Raw genomic sequence first — 23,690 nt, 5'->3', positions numbered from 1 at the left:
AGATGCTGCAAATCTCTATATCTGGATACGGAATGACTGAAAAAAGTTATGTCTCCAGTGTCAAAATGTGTGTAATGCACTAGTAATTCATTTCCTTTATTGACCAGTGAGGTAGCCATGTGTGGAGGTGCTGTAGAGTGAAAATCAAGTTTCAAATGGGCAGTGATCCCTGTGCCTGGATAGCTCAGTCGGTAGAGCATCAGACTTTTAATCTGAGGGTCCAGGGTTCAAGTCCCTGTTCAGGCATACCTTTGCTTCTTTTACAAAAAATTAAGCAGGAAATATGAATTGCTCATTCTAATATGTGCTATTTCTGATGGCATCGCAACCTTGGGCAATATGACTCTAAGGTAGTGGAGTCCAAAGTTCTTGGATGCTTTGCCAACATTTCAAGCATGACTGTGCTTCTAAATAGCATGAAACAGCAATCTTTGTACAAAGTTTTAATATTGGGGAGACAGATTGGTCGAAAAAAAAGCAGACAGGCGCTGCTGAGATTCGAACTCAGGATCTCCTGTTTACTAGACAGGCGCTTTAACCAACTAAGCCACAGCACCTTTTTTGCATCTGGTCTCCTTTCCTTCCTCATGTAATCATTTAGAAGTGAAATCCACTTTTTCAAGGCTGGGCTTCTGTTGCAATATAACTTTTCAAAATGTTTTCCAATTGACTGAAACTCCATTGCACAAAACGAGCATGTCATTAATCGTCGATTTAGAGTGGACTGCATTGCCCAGTGTGTGCATTGAGGAGCACATGTTCGTCTTTACTGGGGAGCAAGTTTGCACTCATGAATGTGGCAAAACATTCAAATCCGTAAGTGGGTGAACATTAAAGTCCTAGATGCTGCAAATCTCTATATCTGGATACGGAATGACTGAAAAAAGTTATGTCTCCAGTGTCAAAATGTGTGTAATGCACTAGTAATTCATTTCCTTTATTGACCAGTGAGGTAGCCATGTATGGAGGTGCTGTAGAGTGAAAATCAAGTTTCAAATGGGCAGTGATCCCTGTGCCTGGATAGCTCAGTCGGTAGAGCATCAGACTTTTAATCTGAGGGTCCAGGGTTCAAGTCCCTGTTCAGGCGTATCTTTGCTTCTTTTACAAAAAATTTAGCAGGAAATATGAATTGCTCATTCTAATATGTGCTATTTCTGATGGCATCGCAACCTTGGGCAATATGACTCTAAGGTAGTGGAGTCCAGAGTTCTTGGATGCTTTGCCAACATTTCAAGCCTGACTGTGCTTCTAAATAGCATGAAACAGCAATCTTTGTACAAAGTTTTAATATTGGGGAGACAGATTGGTCGAAAAAAAAGCAGACAGGCGCTGCTGAGATTCGAACTCAGGATCTCTTGTTTACTAGACAGGCGCTTTAACCAACTAAGCCACAGCACCTCTTTTGCATCTGATCTCCTTTCCTTCCTCATGTAATCATTTAGAAGTGAAATCCACTTTTTTTAAGGCTGGGCTTCTGTTGCAATATAACTTTACAAAATGTTTTCCAATTGACTGAAACTCCATTGCACAAAACGAGCATGTCATTAATCGTTGATTTAGAGTGGACTGCATTGCCCAGTGTGTGTATTGAGGAGCACATGTTCGCCTTTACTGGGGAGCAAGTTTGCACTCATGAATGTGGCAAAACATTCAAATCCGTAAGTGGGTGAACATTAAAGTCCTAGATGCTGCAAATCTCTATATCTGGATACGGAATGACTGAAAAAAGTTATGTCTCCAGTGTCAAAATGTGTGTAATGCACTAGTAATTCATTTCCTTTATTGACCAGTGAGGTAGCCATGTATGGAGGTGCTGTAGAGTGAAAATCAAGTTTCAAATGGGCAGTGATCCCTGTTCCTGGATAACTCAGTCGGTAGAGCATCAGACTTTTAATCTGAGGGTCCAGGGTTCAAGTCCCTGTTCAGGCGTACCTTTGCTTCTTTTACAAAAAATTAAGCAGGAAATATGAATTGCTCATTCTAATATGTGCTATTTCTGATGGCATCGCAACCTTGGGCAATATGATTCTAAGGTAGTGGAGTCCAGAGTTCTTGGATGCTTTGCCAACATTTCAAGCCTGACTGTGCTTCTAAATAGCATGAAATAGCAATCTTTGTACAAAGTTTTAATATTGGGGAGACAGATTGGTCGAAAAAAAAGCAGACAGGCGCTGCTGAGATTCAAACTCAGGATCTCCTGTTTACTAGACAGGCGCTTTAACCAACTAAGCCACAGCACCTTTTTTGCATCTGGTCTCCTTTCCTTCCTCATGTAATCAATCAGAAGTGAAATCCACTTTTTTAAGGCTGGGCTTCTGTTGCAATATAACTTTTCAAAATGTTAACCAATTGACTGAAACTCCATTGCACAAAACGAGCATGTCATTAATCGTCGATTTAGAGTGGACTGCATTGCCCAGTGTGTGCATTGAGGAGCACATGTTCGTCTTTACTGGGGAGCAAGTTTGCACTCATGAATGTGGCAAAACATTCAAATCCGTAAGTGGGTGAACATTAAAGTCCTAGATGCTGCAAATCTCTATATCTGGATACGGAATGACTGAAAAAGTTATGTCTCCAGTGTCAAAATGTGTGTAATGCACTAGTAATTCATTTCCTTTATTGACCAGTGAGGTAGCCATGTATGGAGGTGCTGTAGAGTGAAAATCAAGTTTCAAATGGGCAGTGATCCCTGTGCCCGGATAGCTCAGTCGGTAGAGCATCAGACTTTTAATCTGAGGGTCCAGGGTTCAAGTCCCTGTTCAGGCGTACCTTTGCTTCTTTTACAAAAAATTAAGCAGGAAATATGAATTGCTCATTCTAATATGTGCTATTTCTGATGGCATCGCAACCTTGGGCAATATGATTCTAAGGTAGTGGAGTCCAGAGTTCTTGGATGCTTTGCCAACATTTCAAGCCTGACTGTGCTTCTAAATAGCATGAAATAGCAATCTTTGTACAAAGTTTTAATATTGGGGAGACAGATTGGTCGAAAAAAAAGCAGACAGGCGCTGCTGAGATTCGAACTCAGGATCTCCTGTTTACTAGACAGGCGCTTTAACCAACTAAGCCACAGCACCTTTTTTGCATCTGGTCTCCTTTCCTTCCTCATGTAATCATTTAGAAGTGAAATCCACTTTTTTAAGGCTGGGCTTCTGTTGCAATATAACTTTTCAAAATGTTTTCCAATTGACTGAAACTCCATTGCACAAAACGAGCATGTCATTAATCGTCGATTTAGAGTGGACTGCATTGCCCAGTGTGTGCATTGAGGAGCACATGTTCGTCTTTACTGGGGAGCAAGTTTGCACTCATGAATGTGGCAAAACATTCAAATCCGTAAGTGGGTGAACATTAAAGTCCTAGATGCTGCAAATCTCTATATCTGGATACGGAATGACTGAAAAAAGTTATGTCTCCAGTGTCAAAATGTGTGTAATGCACTAGTAATTCATTTCCTTTATTGACCAGTGAGGTAGCCATGTATGGAGGTGCTGTAGAGTGAAAATCAAGTTTCAAATGGCAGTGATCCATCTGCCTGGATAGCTCAGTCGGTAGAGCATCAGACTTTTAATCTGAGGGTCCAGGGTTCAAGTCCCTGTTCAGGCGTACCTTTGCTTCTTTTACAAAAAATTAAGCAGGAAATATGAATTGCTCATTCTAATATGTGCTATTTCTGATGGCATCGCAACCTTGGGCAATATGACTCTAAGGTAGTGGAGTCCAGAGTTCTTGGATGCTTTGCCAACATATCAAGCCTGACTGTGCTTCTAAATAGCATGAAATAGCAATCTTTGTACAAAGTTTTAATATTGGGGAGACAGATTGGTCGAAAAAAAGCAGACAGGCGCTGCTGAGATTCGAACTCAGGATCTCCTGTTTACTAGACAGGCGCTTTAACCAACTAAGCCACAGCACCTTTTTTGCATCTGGTCTCCTTTCCTTCCTCATGTAATCATTTAGAAGTGAAATCCACTTTTTTAAGGCTGGGCTTCTGTTGCAATATAACTTTTCAAAATGTTTTCCAATTGACTGAAACTCCATTGCACAAAACGAGCATGTCATTAATCGTCGATTTAGAGTGGACTGCATTGCCCAGTGTGTGCATTGAGGAGCACATGTTCGTCTTTACTGGGGAGCAAGTTTGCACTCATTAATGTGGCAAAACATTCAAATCCGTAAGTGGGTGAACATTAAAGTCCTAGATGCTGCAAATCTCTATATCTGGATACGGAATGACTGAAAAAAGTTATGTCTCCAGTGTCAAAATGTGTGTAATGCACTAGTAATTCATTTCCTTTATTGACCAGTGAGGTAGCCATGTATGGAGGTGATGTAGAGTGAAAATCAAGTTTCAAATGGGCAGTGATCCCTGTGCCTGGATAGCTCAGTCGGTAGAGCATCAGACTTTTAATCTGAGGGTCCAGGGTTCAAGTCCCTGTTCAGGTGTATCTTTGCTTCTTTTACAAAAAATTTAGCAGGAAATATGAATTGCTCATTCTAATATGTGCTATTTCTGATGGCATCGCAACCTTGGGCAATATGACTCTAAGGTAGTGGAGTCCAGAATTCTTGGATGCTTTGCCAACATTTCAAGCCTGACTGTGCTTCTAAATAGCATGAAATAACAATCTTTGTACAAAGTTTTAATATTGGGGAGACAGATTGGTCGAAAAAAAAGCAGACAGGCGCTGCTGAGATTCGAACTCAGGATCTCCTGTTTACTAGACAGGCGCTTTAACCAACTAAGCCACAGCACCTCTTTTGCATCTGATCTCCTTTCCTTCCTCATGTAATCATTTAGAAGTGAAATCCACTTTTTTTAAGGCTGGGCTTCTGTTGCAATATAACTTTACAAAATGTTTTCCAATTGACTGAAACTCCATTGCACAAAACGAGCATGTCATTAATCGTTGATTTAGAGTGGACTGCATTGCCCAGTGTGTGTATTGAGGAGCACATGTTCGCCTTTACTGGGAAGCAATTTTGCACTCATGAATGTGGCAAAACATTCAAATCCGTAAGTGGGTGAACATTAAAGTCCTAGATGCTGCAAATCTCTATATCTGGATACGGAATGACTGAAAAAAGTTATGTCTCCAGTGTCAAAATGTGTGTAATGCACTAATAATTCATTTCCTTTATTGACCAGTGAGGTAGCCATGTATGGAGGTGCTGTAGAGTGAAAATCAAGTTTCAAATGGGCAGTGATCCCTGTGCCTGGATAGCTCAGTCGGTAGAGCATCAGACTTTTAATCTGAGGGTCCAGGGTTCAAGTCCCTGTTCAGGCGTACCTTTGCTTCTTTTACAAAAAATTAAGCAGGAAATATGAATTGCTCATTCTAATATGTGCTGTTTCTGATGGCATCGCAACCTTGGGCAATATGACTCTAAGGTAGTGGAGTCCAGAGTTCTTGGATGCTTTGCCAACATTTCAAGCCTGACTGTGCTTCTAAATAGCATGAAATAGCAATCTTTGTACAAAGTTTTAATATTGGGGAGACAGATTGGTCGAAAAAAAAGCAGACAGGCGCTGCTGAGATTCAAACTCAGGATCTCCTGTTTACTAGACAGGCGCTTTAACCAACTAAGCCACAGCACCTTTTTTGCATCTGGTCTCCTTTCCTTCCTCATGTAATCAATCAGAAGTGAAATCCACTTTTTTAAGGCTGGGCTACTGTTGCAATATAACTTTTCAAAATGTTTTCCAATTGACTGAAACTCCATTGCACAAAACGAGCATGTCATTAATCGTCGATTTAGAGTGGACTGCATTGCCCAGTGTGTGCATTGAGGAGCACATGTTCGTCTTTACTGGGGAGCAAGTTTGCACTCATGAATGTGGCAAAACATTCAAATCCGTAAGTGGGTGAACATTAAAGTCCTAGATGCTGCAAATCTCTATATCTGGATACGGAATGACTGAAAAAAGTTATGTCTCCAGTGTCAAAATGTGTGTAATGCACTAGTAATTCATTTCCTTTATTGACCAGTGAGGTAGCCATGTATGGAGGTGCTGTAGAGTGAAAATCAAGTTTCAAATGGGCAGTGATCCTTGTGCCTGGATAGCTCAGTCGGTAGAGCATCAGACTTTTAATCTGAGGGTCCAGGGTTCAAGTCCCTGTTCAGGCGTACCTTTGCTTCTTTTACAAAAAATTAAGCAGGAAATATGAATTGCTCATTCTAATATGTGCTATTTCTGATGGCATCGCAACCTTGGGCAATATGACTCTAAGGTAGTGGAGTCCAGAGTTCTTGGATGCTTTGCCAACATTTCAAGCCTGACTGTGCTTCTAAATAGCATGAAATAGCAATCTTTGTACAAAGTTTTAATATTGGGGAGACAGATTGGTCGAAAAAAAAGCAGACAGGCGCTGCTGAGATTCGAACTCAGGATCTCCTGTTTACTAGACAGGCGCTTTAACCAACTGAGCCACAGCACCTTTTTTGCATCTGGTCTCCTTTCCTTCCTCATGTAATCAATCAGAAGTGAAATCCACTTTTTTAAGGCTGGGCTTCTGTTGCAATATAACTTTTCAAAATGTTTTCCAATTGACTGAAACTCCATTGCACAAAACGAGCATGTCATTAATCGTTGATTTAGAGTGGACTGCATTGCCCAGTGTGTGCATTGAGGAGCACATGTTCGTCTTTACTGGGGAGCAAGTTTGCACTCATGAATGTGGCAAAACATTCAAATCCGTAAGTAGGTGAACATTAAAGTCCTAGATGCTGCAAATCTCTATATCTGGATACGGAATGACTGAAAAAAGTTATGTCTCCAGTGTCAAAATGTGTGTAATGCACTAGTAATTCATTTCCTTTATTGACCAGTGAGGTAGCCATGTGTGGAGGTGCTGTAGAGTGAAAATCAAGTTTCAAATTGGCAGTGATCCCTGTGCCTGGATAGCTCAGTCGGTAGAGCATCAGACTTTTAATCTGAGGGTCCAGGGTTCAAGTCCCTGTTCAGGCATACCTTTGCTTCTTTTACAAAAAATTAAGCAGGAAATATGAATTGCTCATTCTAATATGTGCTATTTCTGATGGCATCGCAACCTTGGGCAATATGACTCTAAGGTAGTGGAGTCCAGAGTTCTTGGATGCTTTGCCAACATTTCAAGCATGACTGTGCTTCTAAATAGCATGAAACAGCAATCTTTGTACAAAGTTTTAATATTGGGGATACAGATTGGTCGAAAAAAAAGCAGACAGGCGCTGCTGAGATTCGAACTCAGGATCTCCTGTTTACTAGACAGGCGCTTTAACCAACTAAGCGACAGCACCTTTTTTGCATCTGGTCTCCTTTCCTTCCTCATGTAATCATTTAGAAGTGAAATCCACTTTTTTAAGGCTGGGCTTCTGTTGCAATATAACTTTTCAAAATGTTTTCCAATTGACTGAAACTCCATTGCACAAAACGAGCATGTCATTAATCGTCGATTTAGAGTGGACTGCATTGCCCAGTGTGTGCATTGAGGAGCACATGTTCGTCTTTACTGGGGAGCAAGTTTGCACTCATGAATGTGGCAAAACATTCAAATCCGTAAGTGGGTGAACATTAAAGTCCTAGATGCTGCAAATCTCTATATCTGGATACGGAATGACTGAAAAAAGTTATGTCTCCAGTGTCAAAATGTGTGTAATGCACTAGTAATTCATTTCCTTTATTGACCAGTGAGGTAGCCATGTATGGAGGTGCTGTAGAGTGAAAATCAAGTTTCAAATGGGCAGTGATCCCTGTGCCTGGATAGCTCAGTCGGTAGAGCATCAGACTTTTAATCTGAGGGTCCAGGGTTCAAGTCCCTGTTCAGGCGTATCTTTGCTTCTTTTACAAAAAATTTAGCAGGAAATATGAATTGCTCATTCTAATATGTGCTATTTCTGATGGCATCGCAACCTTGGGCAATATGACTCTAAGGTAGTGGAGTCCAGAGTTCTTGGATGCTTTGCCAACATTTCAAGCCTGACTGTGCTTCTAAATAGCATGAAACAGCAATCTTTGTACAAAGTTTTAATATTGGGGAGACAGATTGGTCGAAAAAAAAGCAGACAGGCGCTGCTGAGATTCGAACTCAGGATCTCCTGTTTACTAGACAGGCGCTTTAACCAACTAAGCCACAGCACCTCTTTTGCATCTGATCTCCTTTCCTTCCTCATGTAATCATTTAGAAGTGAAATCCACTTTTTTTAAGGCTGGGCTTCTGTTGCAATATAACTTTACAAAATGTTTTCCAATTGACTGAAACTCCATTGCACAAAACGAGCATGTCATTAATCGTTGATTTAGAGTGGACTGCATTGCCCAGTGTGTGTATTGAGGAGCACATGTTCGCCTTTACTGGGGAGCAAGTTTGCACTCATGAATGTGGCAAAACATTCAAATCCGTAAGTGGGTGAACATTAAAGTCCTAGATGCTGCAAATCTCTATATCTGGATACGGAATGACTGAAAAAAGTTATGTCTCCAGTGTCAAAATGTGTGTAATGCACTAGTAATTCATTTCCTTTATTGACCAGTGAGGTAGCCATGTATGGAGGTGCTGTAGAGTGAAAATCAAGTTTCAAATGGGCAGTGATCCCTGTTCCTGGATAACTCAGTCGGTAGAGCATCAGACTTTTAATCTGAGGGTCCAGGGTTCAAGTCCCTGTTCAGGCGTACCTTTGCTTCTTTTACAAAAAATTAAGCAGGAAATATGAATTGCTCATTCTAATATGTGCTGTTTTTGATGGCATCGCAACCTTGGGCAATATGACTCTAAGGTAGTGGAGTCCAGAGTTCTTGGATGCTTTGCCAACATTTCAAGCCTGACTGTGCTTCTAAATAGCATGAAATAGCAATCTTTGTACAAAGTTTTAATATTGGGGAGACAGATTGGTCGAAAAAAAAGCAGACAGGCGCTGCTGAGATTCAAACTCAGGATCTCCTGTTTACTAGACAGGCGCTTTAACCAACTAAGCCACAGCACCTTTTTTGCATCTGGTCTCCTTTCCTTCCTCATGTAATCAATCAGAAGTGAAATCCACTTTTTTAAGGCTGGGCTTCTGTTGCAATATAACTTTTCAAAATGTTAACCAATTGACTGAAACTCCATTGCACAAAACGAGCATGTCATTAATCGTCGATTTAGAGTGGACTGCATTGCCCAGTGTGTGCATTGAGGAGCACATGTTCGTCTTTACTGGGGAGCAAGTTTGCACTCATGAATGTGGCAAAACATTCAAATCCGTAAGTGGGTGAACATTAAAGTCCTAGATGCTGCAAATCTCTATATCTGGATACGGAATGACTGAAAAAGTTATGTCTCCAGTGTCAAAATGTGTGTAATGCACTAGTAATTCATTTCCTTTATTGACCAGTGAGGTAGCCATGTATGGAGGTGCTGTAGAGTGAAAATCAAGTTTCAAATGGGCAGTGATCCCTGTGCCTGGATAGCTCAGTCGGTAGAGCATCAGACTTTTAATCTGAGGGTCCAGGGTTCAAGTCCCTGTTCAGGCGTACCTTTGCTTCTTTTACAAAAAATTAAGCAGGAAATATGAATTGCTCATTCTAATATGTGCTATTTCTGATGGCATCGCAACCTTGGGCAATATGACTCTAAGGTAGTGGAGTCCAGAATTCTTGGATGCTTTGCCAACATTTCAAGCCTCACTGTGCTTCTAAATAGCATGAAATAGCAATCTTTGTACATAGTTTTAATATTGGGGAGACAGATTGGTCGAAAAAAAAGCAGACAGGCGCTGCTGAGATTCGAACTCAGGATCTCCTGTTTACTAGACAGGCGCTTTAACCAACTAAGCCACAGCACCTTTTTTGCATCTGGTCTCCTTTCCTTCCTCATGTAATCAATCAGAAGTGAAATCCACTTTTTTAAGGCTGGGCTTCTGTTGCAATATAACTTTTCAAAATGTTAACCAATTGACTGAAACTCCATTGCACAAAACGAGCATGTCATTAATCGTCGATTTAGAGTGGACTGCATTGCCCAGTGTGTGCATTGAGGAGCACATGTTCGTCTTTACTGGGGAGCAAGTTTGCACTCATGAATGTGGCAAAACATTCAAATCCGTAAGTGGGTGAACATTAAAGTCCTAGATGCTGCAAATCTCTATATCTGGATACGGAATGACTGAAAAAAGTTATGTCTCCAGTGTCAAAATGTGTGTAATGCACTAGTAATTCATTTCCTTTATTGACCAGTGAGGTAGCCATGTATGGATGTGCTGTAGAGTGAAAATCAAATTTCAAATGGCAGTGATCCATCTGCCTGGATAGCTCAGTCGGTAGGGCATCAGACTTTTAATCTGAGGGTCCAGGGTTCAAGTCCCTGTTCAGGCGTACCTTTGCTTCTTTTACAAAAAATTAAGCAGGAAATATGAATTGCTCATTCTAATATGTGCTATTTCTGATGGCATCGCAACCTTGGGCAATATGAATCTAAGGTAGTGGAGTCCAGAGTTCTTGGATGCTTTGCCAACATATCAAGCCTGACTGTGCTTCTAAATAGTATGAAATAGCAATCTTTGTACAAAGTTTTAATATTGGGGAGACAGATTGGTCGAAAAAAAGCAGACAGGCGCTGCTGAAATTCGAACTCAGGATCTCCTGTTTACTAGACAGGCGCTTTAACCAACTAAGCCACAGCACCTTTTTTGCATCTGGTCTCCTTTCCTTCCTCATGTAATCATTTAGAAGTGAAATCCACTTTTTTAAGGCTGGGCTTCTGTTGCAATATAACTTTTCAAAATGTTTTCCAATTGACTGAAACTCCATTGCACAAAACGAGCATGTCATTAATCGTCGATTTAGAGTGGACTGCATTGCCCAGTGTGTGCATTGAGGAGCACATGTTCGTCTTTACTGGGGAGCAAGTTTGCACTCATGAATGTGGCAAAACATTCAAATCCGTAAGTGGGTGAACATTAAAGTCCTAGATGCTGCAAATCTCTATATCTGGATACGGAATGACTGAAAAAAGTTATGTCTCCAGTGTCAAAATGTGTGTAATGCACTAGTAATTCATTTCCTTTATTGACCAGTGAGGTAGCCATGTATGGAGGTGCTGTAGAGTGAAAATCAAGTTTCAAATGGGCAGTGATCCCTGTGCCTGGATAGCTCAGTCGGTAGAGCATCAGACTTTTAATCTGAGGGTCCAGGGTTCAAGTCCCTGTTCAGGCGTATCTTTGCTTCTTTTACAAAAAATTTAGCAGGAAATATGAATTGCTCATTCTAATATGTGCTATTTCTGATGGCATCGCAACCTTGGGCAATATGACTCTAAGGTAGTGGAGTCCAGAATTCTTGGATGCTTTGCCAACGTTTCAAGCCTGACTGTGCTTCTAAATAGCATGAAGTAACAATCTTTGTACAAAGTTTTAATATTGGGGAGACAGATTGGTCGAAAAAAAAGCAGACAGGCGCTGCTGAGATTCGAACTCAGGATCTCCTGTTTACTAGACAGGCGCTTTAACCAACTAAGCCACAGCACCTCTTTTGCATCTGATCTCCTGTCCTTCCTCATGTAATCATTTAGAAGTGAAATCCACTTTTTTTAAGGCTGGGCTTCTGTTGCAATATAACTTTACAAAATGTTTTCCAATTGACTGAAACTCCATTGCACAAAACGAGCATGTCATTAATCGTCGATTTAGAGTGGACTGCATTGCCCAGTGTGTGCATTGAGGAGCACATGTTCGTCTTTACTGGGGAGCAAGTTTGCACTCATGAATGTGGCAAAACATTCAAATCCGTAAGTGGGTGAACATTAAAGTCCTAGATGCTGCAAATCTCTATATCTGGATACGGAATGACTGAAAAAAGTTATGTCTCCAGTGTCAAAATGTGTGTAATGCACTAGTAATTCATTTCCTTCATTGACCAGTGAGGTAGCCATGTATGGAGGTGCTGTAGAGTGAAAATCAAGTTTCAAATGGCAGTGATTCATCTGCCTGGATAGCTCAGTCGGTAGAGCATCAGACTTTTAATCTGAGGGTCCAGGGTTCAAGTCCCTGTTCAGGCGTACCTTTGCTTCTTTTACAAAAAATTAAGCAGGAAATATGAATTGCTCATTCTAATATGTGCTATTTCTGATGGCATCGCAACCTTGGGCAATATGACTCTAAGGTAGTGGAGTCCAGAGTTCTTGGATGCTTTGCCAACATATCAAGCCTGACTGTGCTTCTAAATAGCATGAAATAGCAATCTTTGTACAAAGTTTTAATATTGGGGAGACAGATTGGTCGAAAAAAAGCAGACAGGCGCTGCTGAGATTCGAACTCAGGATCTCCTGCTTACTAGACAGGCACTTTAACCAACTAAGCCACAGCACCTTTTTTGCATCTGGTCTCCTTTCCTTCCTCATGTAATCATTTAGAAGTGAAATCCACTTTTTTAAGGCTGGGCTTCTGTTGCAATATAACTTTTCAAAATGTTTTCCAATTGACTGAAACTCCATTGCACAAAACGAGCATGTCATTAATCGTCGATTTAGAGTGGACTGCATTGCCCAGTGTGTGCATTGAGGAGCACATGTTCGTCTTTACTGGGGAGCAAGTTTGCACTCATTAATGTGGCAAAACATTCAAATCCGTAAGTGGGTGAACATTAAAGTCCTAGATGCTGCAAATCTCTATATCTGGATACGGAATGACTGAAAAAAGTTATGTCTCCAGTGTCAAAATGTGTGTAATGCACTAGTAATTCATTTCCTTTATTGACCAGTGAGGTAGCCATGTATGGAGGTGCTGTAGAGTGAAAATCAAGTTTCAAATGGGCAGTGATCCCTGTGCCTGGATAGCTCAGTCGGTAGAGCATCAGACTTTTAATCTGAGGGTCCAGGGTTCAAGTCCCTGTTCAGGCGTATCTTTGCTTCTTTTACAAAAAATTTAGCAGGAAATATGAATTGCTCATTCTAATATGTGCTATTTCTGATGGCATCGCAACCTTGGGCAATATGACTCTAAGGTAGTGGAGTCCAGAATTCTTGGATGCTTTGCCAACGTTTCAAGCCTGACTGTGCTTCTAAATAGCATGAAATAACAATCTTTGTACAAAGTTTTAATATTGGGGAGACAGATTGGTCGAAAAAAAAGCAGACAGGCGCTGCTGAGATTCGAACTCAGGATCTCCTGTTTACTAGACAGGCGCTTTAACCAACTAAGCCACAGCACCTCTTTTGCATCTGATCTCCTGTCCTTCCTCATGTAATCATTTAGAAGTGAAATCCACTTTTTTTAAGGCTGGGCTTCTGTTGCAATATAACTTTACAAAATGTTTTCCAATTGACTGAAACTCCATTGCACAAAACGAGCATGTCATTAATCGTCGATTTAGAGTGGACTGCATTGCCCAGTGTGTGCATTGAGGAGCACATGTTCGTCTTTACTGGGGAGCAAGTTTGCACTCATGAATGTGGCAAAACATTCAAATCCGTAAGTGGGTGAACATTAAAGTCCTAGATGCTGCAAATCTCTATATCTGGATACGGAATGACTGAAAAAAGTTATGTCTCCAGTGTCAAAATGTGTGTAATGCACTAGTAATTCATTTCCCTTATTGACCAGTGAGGTAGCCATGTATGGAGGTGCTGTAGAGTGAAAATCAAGTTTCAAATGGCAGTGATCCATCTGCCTGGATAGCTCAGTCGGTAGAGCATCAGACTTTTAATCTGAGGGTCCAGGGTTCAAGTCCCTGTTCAGGCGTACCTTTGCTTCTTTTACAAAAAATTAAGCAGGAAATATGAATTGCTCATTCTAATATGTGCTATTTCTGATGGCATCGCAACCTTGGGCAATATGACTCTAAGGTAGTGGAGTCCAGAGTTCTTGGATGCTTTGCCAACATATCAAGCCTGACTGTGCTTCTAAATAGCATGAAATAGCAATCTTTGTACAAAGTTTTAATATTGGGGAGACAGATTGGTCGAAAAAAAGCAGACAGGCGCTGCTGAGATTCGAACTCAGGATCTCCTGTTTACTAGACAGGCGCTTTAACCAACTAAGCCACAGCACCTTTTTTGCATCTGGTCTCCTTTCCTTCCTCATGTAATCATTTAGAAGTGAAATCCACTTTTTTAAGGCTGGGCTTCTGTTGCAATATAACTTTTCAAAATGTTTTCCAATTGACTGAAACTCCATTGCACAAAACGAGCATGTCATTAATCGTCGATTTAGAGTGGACTGCATTGCCCAGTGTGTGCATTGAGGAGCACATGTTCGTCTTTACTGGGGAGCAAGTTTGCACTCATTAATGTGGCAAAACATTCAAATCCGTAAGTGGGTGAACATTAAAGTCCTAGATGCTGCAAATCTCTATATCTGGATACGGAATGACTGAAAAAAGTTATGTCTCCAGTGTCAAAATGTGTGTAATGCACTAGTAATTCATTTCCTTTATTGACCAGTGAGGTAGCCATGTATGGAGGTGATGTAGAGTGAAAATCAAGTTTCAAATGGGCAGTGATCCCTGTGCCTGGATAGCTCAGTCGGTAGAGCATCAGACTTTTAATCTGAGGGTCCAGGGTTCAAGTCCCTGTTCAGGTGTATCTTTGCTTCTTTTACAAAAAATTTAGCAGGAAATATGAATTGCTCATTCTAATATGTGCTATTTCTGATGGCATCGCAACCTTGGGCAATATGACTCTAAGGTAGTGGAGTCCAGAATTCTTGGATGCTTTGCCAACATTTCAAGCCTGACTGTGCTTCTAAATAGCATGAAATAACAATCTTTGTACAAAGTTTTAATATTGGGGAGACAGATTGGTCGAAAAAAAAGCAGACAGGCGCTGCTGAGATTCGAACTCAGGATCTCCTGTTTACTAGACAGGCGCTTTAACCAACTAAGCCACAGCACCTCTTTTGCATCTGATCTCCTTTCCTTCCTCATGTAATCATTTAGAAGTGAAATCCACTTTTTTTAAGGCTGGGCTTCTGTTGCAATATAACTTTACAAAATGTTTTCCAATTGACTGAAACTCCATTGCACAAAACGAGCATGTCATTAATCGTTGATTTAGAGTGGACTGCATTGCCCAGTGTGTGTATTGAGGAGCACATGTTCGCCTTTACTGGGAAGCAATTTTGCACTCATGAATGTGGCAAAACATTCAAATCCGTAAGTGGGTGAACATTAAAGTCCTAGATGCTGCAAATCTCTATATCTGGATACGGAATGACTGAAAAAAGTTATGTCTCCAGTGTCAAAATGTGTGTAATGCACTAATAATTCATTTCCTTTATTGACCAGTGAGGTAGCCATGTATGGAGGTGCTGTAGAGTGAAAATCAAGTTTCAAATGGGCAGTGATCCCTGTGCCTGGATAGCTCAGTCGGTAGAGCATCAGACTTTTAATCTGAGGGTCCAGGGTTCAAGTCCCTGTTCAGGCGTACCTTTGCTTCTTTTACAAAAAATTAAGCAGGAAATATGAATTGCTCATTCTAATATGTGCTGTTTCTGATGGCATCGCAACCTTGGGCAATATGACTCTAAGGTAGTGGAGTCCAGAGTTCTTGGATGCTTTGCCAACATTTCAAGCCTGACTGTGCTTCTAAATAGCATGAAATAGCAATCTTTGTACAAAGTTTTAATATTGGGGAGACAGATTGGTCGAAAAAAAAGCAGACAGGCGCTGCTGAGATTCAAACTCAGGATCTCCTGTTTACTAGACAGGCGCTTTAACCAACTAAGCCACAGCACCTTTTTTGCATCTGGTCTCCTTTCCTTCCTCATGTAATCAATCAGAAGTGAAATCCACTTTTTTAAGGCTGGGCTACTGTTGCAATATAACTTTTCAAAATGTTTTCCAATTGACTGAAACTCCATTGCACAAAACGAGCATGTCATTAATCGTCGATTTAGAGTGGACTGCATTGCCCAGTGTGTGCATTGAGGAGCACATGTTCGTCTTTACTGGGGAGCAAGTTTGCACTCATGAATGTGGCAAAACATTCAAATCCGTAAGTGGGTGAACATTAAAGTCCTAGATGCTGCAAATCTCTATATCTGGATACGGAATGACTGAAAAAAGTTATGTCTCCAGTGTCAAAATGTGTGTAATGCACTAGTAATTCATTTCCTTTATTGACCAGTGAGGTAGCCATGTATGGAGGTGCTGTAGAGTGAAAATCAAGTTTCAAATGGGCAGTGATCCTTGTGCCTGGATAGCTCAGTCGGTAGAGCATCAGACTTTTAATCTGAGGGTCCAGGGTTCAAGTCCCTGTTCAGGCGTACCTTTGCTTCTTTTACAAAAAATTAAGCAGGAAATATGAATTGCTCATTCTAATATGTGCTATTTCTGATGGCATCGCAACCTTGGGCAATATGACTCTAAGGTAGTGGAGTCCAGAGTTCTTGGATGCTTTGCCAACATTTCAAGCCTGACTGTGCTTCTAAATAGCATGAAATAGCAATCTTTGTACAAAGTTTTAATATTGGGGAGACAGATTGGTCGAAAAAAAAGCAGACAGGCGCTGCTGAGATTCGAACTCAGGATCTCCTGTTTACTAGACAGGCGCTTTAACCAACTGAGCCACAGCACCTTTTTTGCATCTGGTCTCCTTTCCTTCCTCATGTAATCAATCAGAAGTGAAATCCACTTTTTTAAGGCTGGGCTTCTGTTGCAATATAACTTTTCAAAATGTTTTCCAATTGACTGAAACTCCATTGCACAAAACGAGCATGTCATTAATCGTTGATTTAGAGTGGACTGCATTGCCCAGTGTGTGCATTGAGGAGCACATGTTCGTCTTTACTGGGGAGCAAGTTTGCACTCATGAATGTGGCAAAACATTCAAATCCGTAAGTAGGTGAACATTAAAGTCCTAGATGCTGCAAATCTCTATATCTGGATACGGAATGACTGAAAAAAGTTATGTCTCCAGTGTCAAAATGTGTGTAATGCACTAGTAATTCATTTCCTTTATTGACCAGTGAGGTAGCCATGTGTGGAGGTGCTGTAGAGTGAAAATCAAGTTTCAAATTGGCAGTGATCCCTGTGCCTGGATAGCTCAGTCGGTAGAGCATCAGACTTTTAATCTGAGGGTCCAGGGTTCAAGTCCCTGTTCAGGCATACCTTTGCTTCTTTTACAAAAAATTAAGCAGGAAATATGAATTGCTCATTCTAATATGTGCTATTTCTGATGGCATCGCAACCTTGGGCAATATGACTCTAAGGTAGTGGAGTCCAGAGTTCTTGGATGCTTTGCCAACATTTCAAGCATGACTGTGCTTCTAAATAGCATGAAACAGCAATCTTTGTACAAAGTTTTAATATTGGGGATACAGATTGGTCGAAAAAAAAGCAGACAGGCGCTGCTGAGATTCGAACTCAGGATCTCCTGTTTACTAGACAGGCGCTTTAACCAACTAAGCGACAGCACCTTTTTTGCATCTGGTCTCCTTTCCTTCCTCATGTAATCATTTAGAAGTGAAATCCACTTTTTTAAGGCTGGGCTTCTGTTGCAATATAACTTTTCAAAATGTTTTCCAATTGACTGAAACTCCATTGCACAAAACGAGCATGTCATTAATCGTCGATTTAGAGTGGACTGCATTGCCCAGTGTGTGCATTGAGGAGCACATGTTCGTCTTTACTGGGGAGCAAGTTTGCACTCATGAATGTGGCAAAACATTCAAATCCGTAAGTGGGTGAACATTAAAGTCCTAGATGCTGCAAATCTCTATATCTGGATACGGAATGACTGAAAAAAGTTATGTCTCCAGTGTCAAAATGTGTGTAATGCACTAGTAATTCATTTCCTTTATTGACCAGTGAGGTAGCCATGTATGGAGGTGCTGTAGAGTGAAAATCAAGTTTCAAATGGGCAGTGATCCCTGTGCCTGGATAGCTCAGTCGGTAGAGCATCAGACTTTTAATCTGAGGGTCCAGGGTTCAAGTCCCTGTTCAGGCGTATCTTTGCTTCTTTTACAAAAAATTTAGCAGGAAATATGAATTGCTCATTCTAATATGTGCTATTTCTGATGGCATCGCAACCTTGGGCAATATGACTCTAAGGTAGTGGAGTCCAGAGTTCTTGGATGCTTTGCCAACATTTCAAGCCTGACTGTGCTTCTAAATAGCATGAAACAGCAATCTTTGTACAAAGTTTTAATATTGGGGAGACAGATTGGTCGAAAAAAAAGCAGACAGGCGCTGCTGAGATTCGAACTCAGGATCTCCTGTTTACTAGACAGGCGCTTTAACCAACTAAGCCACAGCACCTCTTTTGCATCTGATCTCCTTTCCTTCCTCATGTAATCATTTAGAAGTGAAATCCACTTTTTTTAAGGCTGGGCTTCTGTTGCAATATAACTTTACAAAATGTTTTCCAATTGACTGAAACTCCATTGCACAAAACGAGCATGTCATTAATCGTTGATTTAGAGTGGACTGCATTGCCCAGTGTGTGTATTGAGGAGCACATGTTCGCCTTTACTGGGGAGCAAGTTTGCACTCATGAATGTGGCAAAACATTCAAATCCGTAAGTGGGTGAACATTAAAGTCCTAGATGCTGCAAATCTCTATATCTGGATACGGAATGACTGAAAAAAGTTATGTCTCCAGTGTCAAAATGTGTGTAATGCACTAGTAATTCATTTCCTTTATTGACCAGTGAGGTAGCCATGTATGGAGGTGCTGTAGAGTGAAAATCAAGTTTCAAATGGGCAGTGATCCCTGTTCCTGGATAACTCAGTCGGTAGAGCATCAGACTTTTAATCTGAGGGTCCAGGGTTCAAGTCCCTGTTCAGGCGTACCTTTGCTTCTTTTACAAAAAATTAAGCAGGAAATATGAATTGCTCATTCTAATATGTGCTGTTTTTGATGGCATCGCAACCTTGGGCAATATGACTCTAAGGTAGTGGAGTCCAGAGTTCTTGGATGCTTTGCCAACATTTCAAGCCTGACTGTGCTTCTAAATAGCATGAAATAGCAATCTTTGTACAAAGTTTTAATATTGGGGAGACAGATTGGTCGAAAAAAAAGCAGACAGGCGCTGCTGAGATTCAAACTCAGGATCTCCTGTTTACTAGACAGGCGCTTTAACCAACTAAGCCACAGCACCTTTTTTGCATCTGGTCTCCTTTCCTTCCTCATGTAATCAATCAGAAGTGAAATCCACTTTTTTAAGGCTGGGCTTCTGTTGCAATATAACTTTTCAAAATGTTAACCAATTGACTGAAACTCCATTGCACAAAACGAGCATGTCATTAATCGTCGATTTAGAGTGGACTGCATTGCCCAGTGTGTGCATTGAGGAGCACATGTTCGTCTTTACTGGGGAGCAAGTTTGCACTCATGAATGTGGCAAAACATTCAAATCCGTAAGTGGGTGAACATTAAAGTCCTAGATGCTGCAAATCTCTATATCTGGATACGGAATGACTGAAAAAGTTATGTCTCCAGTGTCAAAATGTGTGTAATGCACTAGTAATTCATTTCCTTTATTGACCAGTGAGGTAGCCATGTATGGAGGTGCTGTAGAGTGAAAATCAAGTTTCAAATGGGCAGTGATCCCTGTGCCTGGATAGCTCAGTCGGTAGAGCATCAGACTTTTAATCTGAGGGTCCAGGGTTCAAGTCCCTGTTCAGGCGTACCTTTGCTTCTTTTACAAAAAATTAAGCAGGAAATATGAATTGCTCATTCTAATATGTGCTATTTCTGATGGCATCGCAACCTTGGGCAATATGACTCTAAGGTAGTGGAGTCCAGAGTTCTTGGATGCTTTGCCAACATTTCAAGCCTCACTGTGCTTCTAAATAGCATGAAATAGCAATCTTTGTACATAGTTTTAATATTGGGGAGACAGATTGGTCGAAAAAAAAGCAGACAGGCGCTGCTGAGATTCGAACTCAGGATCTCCTGTTTACTAGACAGGCGCTTTAACCAACTAAGCCACAGCACCCTTTTTGCATCTGGTCTCCTTTCCTTCCTCATGTAATCATTTAGAAGTGAAATCCACTTTTTTAAGGCTGGGCTTCTGTTGCAATATAACTTTTCAAAATGTTTTCCAATTGACTGAAACTCCATTGCACAAAACGAGCATGTCATTAATCGTCGATTTAGAGTGGACTGCATTGCCCAGTGTGTGCATTGAGGAGCACATGTTCGTCTTTACTGGGGAGCAAGTTTGCACTCATGAATGTGGCAAAACATTCAAATCCGTAAGTGGGTGAACATTAAAGTCCTAGATGCTGCAAATCTCTATATCTGGATACGGAATGACTGAAAAAAGTTATGTCTCCAGTGTCAAAATGAGTGTAATGCACTAGTAATTCATTTCCTTTATTGACCAGTGAGGTAGCCATGTATGGAGGTGCTGTAGATTGAAAATCAAGTTTCAAATGGGCAGTGATCCCTGTGCCTGGATAGCTCAGTCGGTAGAGCATCAGACTTTTAATCTGAGGGTCCAGGGTTCAAGTCCCTGTTCAGGCGTATCTTTGCTTCTTTTACAAAAAATTTAGCAGGAAATATGAATTGCTCATTCTAATATGTGCTATTTCTGATGGCATCGCAACCTTGGGCAATATGACTCTAAGGTAGTGGAGTCCAGAGTTCTTGGATGCTTTGCCAACATTTCAAGCCTGACTGTGCTTCTAAATAGCATGAAACAGCAATCTTTGTACAAAGTTTTAATATTGGGGAGACAGATTGGTCGAAAAAAAAGCAGACAGGCGCTGCTGAGATTCGAACTCAGGATCTCCTGTTTACTAGACAGGCGCTTTAACCAACTAAGCCACAGCACCTCTTTTGCATCTGATCTCCTTTCCTTCCTCATGTAATCATTTAGAAGTGAAATCCACTTTTTTTAAGGCTGGGCTTCTGTTGCAATATAACTTTACAAAATGTTTTCCAATTGACTGAAACTCCATTGCACAAAACGAGCATGTCATTAATCGTTGATTTAGAGTGGACTGCATTGCCCAGTGTGTGTATTGAGGAGCACATGTTCGCCTTTACTGGGGAGCAAGTTTGCACTCATGAATGTGGCAAAACATTCAAATCCGTAAGTGGGTGAACATTAAAGTCCTAGATGCTGCAAATCTCTATATCTGGATACGGAATGACTGAAAAAAGTTATGTCTCCAGTGTCAAAATGTGTGTAATGCACTAGTAATTCATTTCCTTTATTGACCAGTGAGGTAGCCATGTATGGAGGTGCTGTAGAGTGAAAATCAAGTTTCAAATGGGCAGTGATCCCTGTTCCTGGATAACTCAGTCGGTAGAGCATCAGACTTTTAATCTGAGGGTCCAGGGTTCAAGTCCCTGTTCAGGCGTACCTTTGCTTCTTTTACAAAAAATTAAGCAGGAAATATGAATTGCTCATTCTAATATGTGCTGTTTCTGATGGCATCGCAACCTTGGGCAATATGACTCTAAGGTAGTGGAGTCCAGAGTTCTTGGATGCTTTGCCAACATTTCAAGCCTGACTGTGCTTCTAAATAGCATGAAATGGCAATCTTTGTACAAAGTTTTAATATTGGGGAGACAGATTGGTCGAAAAAAAAGCAGACAGGCGCTGCTGAGATTCAAACTCAGGATCTCCTGTTTACTAGACAGGCGCTTTAACCAACTAAGCCACAGCACCTTTTTTGCATCTGGTCTCCTTTCCTTCCTCATGTAATCAATCAGAAGTGAAATCCACTTTTTTAAGGCTGGGCTTCTGTTGCAATATAACTTTTCAAAATGTTAACCAATTGACTGAAACTCCATTGCACAAAACGAGCATGTCATTAATCGTCGATTTAGAGTGGACTGCATTGCCCAGTGTGTGCATTGAGGAGCACATGTTCGTCTTTACTGGGGAGCAAGTTTGCACTCATGAATGTGGCAAAACATTCAAATCCGTAAGTGGGTGAACATTAAAGTCCTAGATGCTGCAAATCTCTATATCTGGATACGGAATGACTGAAAAAAGTTATGTCTCCAGTGTCAAAATGTGTGTAATGCACTAGTAATTCATTTCCTTTATTGACCAGTGAGGTAGCCATGTATGGATGTGCTGTAGAGTGAAAATCAAATTTCAAATGGCAGTGATCCATCTGCCTGGATAGCTCAGTCGGTAGGGCATCAGACTTTTAATCTGAGGGTCCAGGGTTCAAGTCCCTGTTCAGGCGTACCTTTGCTTCTTTTACAAAAAATTAAGCAGGAAATATGAATTGCTCATTCTAATATGTGCTATTTCTGATGGCATCGCAACCTTGGGCAATATGAATCTAAGGTAGTGGAGTCCAGAGTTCTTGGATGCTTTGCCAACATATCAAGCCTGACTGTGCTTCTAAATAGTATGAAATAGCAATCTTTGTACAAAGTTTTAATATTGGGGAGACAGATTGGTCGAAAAAAAGCAGACAGGCGCTGCTGAAATTCGAACTCAGGATCTCCTGTTTACTAGACAGGCGCTTTAACCAACTAAGCCACAGCACCTTTTTTGCATCTGGTCTCCTTTCCTTCCTCATGTAATCATTTAGAAGTGAAATCCACTTTTTTAAGGCTGGGCTTCTGTTGCAATATAACTTTTCAAAATGTTTTCCAATTGACTGAAACTCCATTGCACAAAACGAGCATGTCATTAATCGTCGATTTAGAGTGGACTGCATTGCCCAGTGTGTGCATTGAGGAGCACATGTTCGTCTTTACTGGGGAGCAAGTTTGCACTCATGAATGTGGCAAAACATTCAAATCCGTAAGTGGGTGAACATTAAAGTCCTAGATGCTGCAAATCTCTATATCTGGATACGGAATGACTGAAAAAAGTTATGTCTCCAGTGTCAAAATGTGTGTAATGCACTAGTAATTCATTTCCTTTATTGACCAGTGAGGTAGCCATGTATGGAGGTGCTGTAGAGTGAAAATCAAGTTTCAAATGGGCAGTGATCCCTGTGCCTGGATAGCTCAGTCGGTAGAGCATCAGACTTTTAATCTGAGGGTCCAGGGTTCAAGTCCCTGTTCAGGCGTATCTTTGCTTCTTTTACAAAAAATTTAGCAGGAAATATGAATTGCTCATTCTAATATGTGCTATTTCTGATGGCATCGCAACCTTGGGCAATATGACTCTAAGGTAGTGGAGTCCAGAATTCTTGGATGCTTTGCCAACGTTTCAAGCCTGACTGTGCTTCTAAATAGCATGAAGTAACAATCTTTGTACAAAGTTTTAATATTGGGGAGACAGATTGGTCGAAAAAAAAGCAGACAGGCGCTGCTGAGATTCGAACTCAGGATCTCCTGTTTACTAGACAGGCGCTTTAACCAACTAAGCCACAGCACCTCTTTTGCATCTGATCTCCTGTCCTTCCTCATGTAATCATTTAGAAGTGAAATCCACTTTTTTTAAGGCTGGGCTTCTGTTGCAATATAACTTTACAAAATGTTTTCCAATTGACTGAAACTCCATTGCACAAAACGAGCATGTCATTAATCGTCGATTTAGAGTGGACTGCATTGCCCAGTGTGTGCATTGAGGAGCACATGTTCGTCTTTACTGGGGAGCAAGTTTGCACTCATGAATGTGGCAAAACATTCAAATCCGTAAGTGGGTGAACATTAAAGTCCTAGATGCTGCAAATCTCTATATCTGGATACGGAATGACTGAAAAAAGTTATGTCTCCAGTGTCAAAATGTGTGTAATGCACTAGTAATTCATTTCCTTCATTGACCAGTGAGGTAGCCATGTATGGAGGTGCTGTAGAGTGAAAATC

At 40.9% G+C, this 23,690-nt stretch overlaps 17 non-coding genes across 17 annotated transcripts; 3 read left to right on the top strand and 14 right to left on the bottom strand.

Moving 5' to 3' along the window:
• The first annotated feature begins 173 nt into the window (after nucleotides 1–173).
• TRNAK-UUU (transfer RNA lysine (anticodon UUU)) lies at nucleotides 174–246 on the top strand. The gene has a single exon. It is a non-coding gene; the product is annotated as a tRNA-Lys (tRNA).
• A 237-nt stretch (nucleotides 247–483) lies between these two features.
• On the bottom strand, nucleotides 484–557 carry TRNAT-AGU (transfer RNA threonine (anticodon AGU)). The gene has a single exon. It is a non-coding gene; the product is annotated as a tRNA-Thr (tRNA).
• A 2,449-nt stretch (nucleotides 558–3,006) lies between these two features.
• TRNAT-AGU (transfer RNA threonine (anticodon AGU)) lies at nucleotides 3,007–3,080 on the bottom strand. Its single transcript has one exon. It is a non-coding gene; the product is annotated as a tRNA-Thr (tRNA).
• A 765-nt stretch (nucleotides 3,081–3,845) lies between these two features.
• TRNAT-AGU (transfer RNA threonine (anticodon AGU)) lies at nucleotides 3,846–3,919 on the bottom strand. Its single transcript has one exon. It is a non-coding gene; the product is annotated as a tRNA-Thr (tRNA).
• Nucleotides 3,920–4,686: 767 nt separating this feature from the next.
• On the bottom strand, nucleotides 4,687–4,760 carry TRNAT-AGU (transfer RNA threonine (anticodon AGU)). Its single transcript has one exon. It is a non-coding gene; the product is annotated as a tRNA-Thr (tRNA).
• Nucleotides 4,761–6,900: 2,140 nt separating this feature from the next.
• Nucleotides 6,901–6,973, top strand: TRNAK-UUU (transfer RNA lysine (anticodon UUU)). The gene has a single exon. It is a non-coding gene; the product is annotated as a tRNA-Lys (tRNA).
• Nucleotides 6,974–8,051: 1,078 nt separating this feature from the next.
• Nucleotides 8,052–8,125, bottom strand: TRNAT-AGU (transfer RNA threonine (anticodon AGU)). The gene has a single exon. It is a non-coding gene; the product is annotated as a tRNA-Thr (tRNA).
• Nucleotides 8,126–9,733: 1,608 nt separating this feature from the next.
• On the bottom strand, nucleotides 9,734–9,807 carry TRNAT-AGU (transfer RNA threonine (anticodon AGU)). The gene has a single exon. It is a non-coding gene; the product is annotated as a tRNA-Thr (tRNA).
• A 1,606-nt stretch (nucleotides 9,808–11,413) lies between these two features.
• TRNAT-AGU (transfer RNA threonine (anticodon AGU)) lies at nucleotides 11,414–11,487 on the bottom strand. The gene has a single exon. It is a non-coding gene; the product is annotated as a tRNA-Thr (tRNA).
• Nucleotides 11,488–13,094: 1,607 nt separating this feature from the next.
• Nucleotides 13,095–13,168, bottom strand: TRNAT-AGU (transfer RNA threonine (anticodon AGU)). The gene has a single exon. It is a non-coding gene; the product is annotated as a tRNA-Thr (tRNA).
• A 766-nt stretch (nucleotides 13,169–13,934) lies between these two features.
• On the bottom strand, nucleotides 13,935–14,008 carry TRNAT-AGU (transfer RNA threonine (anticodon AGU)). The gene has a single exon. It is a non-coding gene; the product is annotated as a tRNA-Thr (tRNA).
• Nucleotides 14,009–14,775: 767 nt separating this feature from the next.
• TRNAT-AGU (transfer RNA threonine (anticodon AGU)) lies at nucleotides 14,776–14,849 on the bottom strand. Its single transcript has one exon. It is a non-coding gene; the product is annotated as a tRNA-Thr (tRNA).
• Nucleotides 14,850–16,989: 2,140 nt separating this feature from the next.
• Nucleotides 16,990–17,062, top strand: TRNAK-UUU (transfer RNA lysine (anticodon UUU)). The gene has a single exon. It is a non-coding gene; the product is annotated as a tRNA-Lys (tRNA).
• Nucleotides 17,063–18,140: 1,078 nt separating this feature from the next.
• On the bottom strand, nucleotides 18,141–18,214 carry TRNAT-AGU (transfer RNA threonine (anticodon AGU)). The gene has a single exon. It is a non-coding gene; the product is annotated as a tRNA-Thr (tRNA).
• A 1,608-nt stretch (nucleotides 18,215–19,822) lies between these two features.
• On the bottom strand, nucleotides 19,823–19,896 carry TRNAT-AGU (transfer RNA threonine (anticodon AGU)). The gene has a single exon. It is a non-coding gene; the product is annotated as a tRNA-Thr (tRNA).
• Nucleotides 19,897–20,663: 767 nt separating this feature from the next.
• On the bottom strand, nucleotides 20,664–20,737 carry TRNAT-AGU (transfer RNA threonine (anticodon AGU)). Its single transcript has one exon. It is a non-coding gene; the product is annotated as a tRNA-Thr (tRNA).
• A 2,448-nt stretch (nucleotides 20,738–23,185) lies between these two features.
• On the bottom strand, nucleotides 23,186–23,259 carry TRNAT-AGU (transfer RNA threonine (anticodon AGU)). Its single transcript has one exon. It is a non-coding gene; the product is annotated as a tRNA-Thr (tRNA).
• Nucleotides 23,260–23,690: the final 431 nt, after the last annotated feature.

The sequence above is a fragment of the Ambystoma mexicanum genome, unplaced genomic scaffold (assembly GCF_040938575.1).
Source record: "Ambystoma mexicanum isolate Mex_15411 unplaced genomic scaffold, UKY_AmexF1_1 Mex_scaf1, whole genome shotgun sequence".
In the NCBI taxonomy this organism is placed as follows: domain Eukaryota; kingdom Metazoa; phylum Chordata; class Amphibia; order Caudata; family Ambystomatidae; genus Ambystoma; species Ambystoma mexicanum.
This window is presented reverse-complemented; position numbering and strand designations above follow the sequence as displayed.